Source organism: Chrysochloris asiatica, unplaced genomic scaffold (assembly GCF_000296735.1).
Source record: "Chrysochloris asiatica unplaced genomic scaffold, ChrAsi1.0 scaffold00357, whole genome shotgun sequence".
Classification (NCBI taxonomy): Eukaryota; Metazoa; Chordata; class Mammalia; order Afrosoricida; family Chrysochloridae; genus Chrysochloris; species Chrysochloris asiatica.
In genome coordinates this window covers 1028488-1030622 of record NW_006408875.1, presented here as the reverse complement: position 1 = coordinate 1030622, position 2135 = coordinate 1028488, and positions in this window count along the sequence as shown.

Below are 2135 nucleotides of genomic sequence, written 5' to 3'. Positions count from 1 at the left end.
TCAATGCTGGAGGACAGAAAAATAATGCATTAGAACTGTGTTTTCAATAAGCCCAAGAAAGCTTGTATTATAAAGGTACAAAAGAAAATATGTGAAAAACTTGAGACAACACATTAATTTTGAAAACAGGATGAGCTTCAAGCTTCAAAATTGCACATAGATTCATTGAGTCTTGTAATAAAACTTGTTGCTGTTGTTGATAGATGCCATCCAGTCAGTAGTGACTTACAGTGACCCTACACACAACAGAATGAACACTGTCAGGTTCTACATCAATCTCACAATTATTGCTACCCTTGAATACACTACTGCTGCCATTGGGCCAGTTCATCTCTTTGGGGATCTTCCTCTTTTTCGTTGACTCTCAATTTTAACAAGCATGAAGTCCTTTTCCAGGAACTGGTTTCTGCAGATAATATGTCTGAAGTATGAGAGACAAAATCTGGCCATCCTGGCTTCCAAGAAGTATTCTGGTTGTACTTCTTCTAACACAGATCTGTCTGTTCTTTTGGCAGTCTGTGTACTTTCAATATTCTTCTCCAACACCATAATCCAAATGCATCAATTCTTCCATGATTTTCTTTATTCATTGTCCAACTTTCACATGCAGATGAGACTATTGAAAATACCATGGTTTGGGCCAGGCACACCTTAGTTCTCAAATTGACATCTTTTCTCTTGCACTCTTTAACGTGGTCTTGTGCAGCAGATTTGCCTAATGTAATAAATACATCATTTGATTTATTGACTGTTACTTCAAGAGTTTTGCCATTTGATCTCTGCAAAATGAAGTTTTTGACAAGTTTAATCTTTTCCCCATTTATCTTGATGTTGTTTATTGGTTTTGTGATGAAGATTTTTGTTTTATTTACTTGAGGTGCAACCCGTATCGAAAGCTGGGATCTTTGATCTTCATCAGTAAGTATTTTTCGTCCTTTTCACTATCAGCAAGCAAGATTGTATCATCTGCATGATGTTGATGTTGTTGTTAAGTGCCGTCGAGTCAGTTCCTACTCATAGTAACCATGTATTGGATTTCCGAGAAGTGGCTGGTAAGCTTGAACTGCCAACCTTGAAGTTCAAACTGACTTTTCAATCCAGCACATTAGCCCGCAGTGCCAAACCAGATTATTAATAAGTCTTCCTCCAATCCTGATACCACATTCTTCTTCACATAATCCAGCTTCTCAAATTATTTGCTCAGCACACAGCATAATTATTTCACCATACAAGTATGGTGAAAGAATACAACCCAAGCACACACATTCCCTAATTTAAAAACATTCAGTGTTCTCTTGTTCTGGTCTAACAGCTGACTCTTTGTCTATGTACAGGTTCCTTATGAGCACAATTAAGTGTTCCAGAATACTCATTTCCGTAATGTTGTCTACAACTTGTCATGGTCCACACAGTCGAAAGTCTTTGTGTAGTCAATAAAACACAGGTAAACATCTTTCTGGTATTCTCTGCTTTCAGCCAACACCTATCTGATGTCAGCAATTATATCCACGTTCCGTGTTTTGAAACCATCTTGAACCTCTGCAAGTACCTTGTCAATAAACTGTTGGTAGCCAATTTTAAATTATCTTTAGCAAAATTTTACTGCATGCAATACTAATAACATTGTTCGATGATTTCCACATACCATTGGGTCACCTCTCTTTGGAATGAGCACAAATATGGATCTCCTCCAATCAGTTGGCTAAGTAGCTGTCTTCCAAATTTCTTGGCATAGCTGAGTGAGTGCCCCCAGCACTATTTCAGTTTGTTGAAAGATTTCAATTTGTATTCCATCAGTTTCCAGAGCCTTGTTCTTTGCCAATGTCTTTAGTGCACATTGGGCTTCTTCCTTCAGCATCATTAACTTTTTATTATATGTTGCCTTTTGAAATGATTGAAAATTGACTGTTTCTTTTTGGTATAGTGATTCTGTGTATTCCTTCTATCTTCTTTTTATAAATTTTTTATTGTGAATTATGTGATAATTTACATGGGAGAACATTAGCTTTACTTTCATCCTATCATATATCATTTCATTGCCATGGTTACAGTCCCCTCCATGTATCATCAACCAACCAAAGGGTATACCCTGCAAGCCTGCCCCCCGGTCCTCAGCACACAGCCCCTCTCCCTCT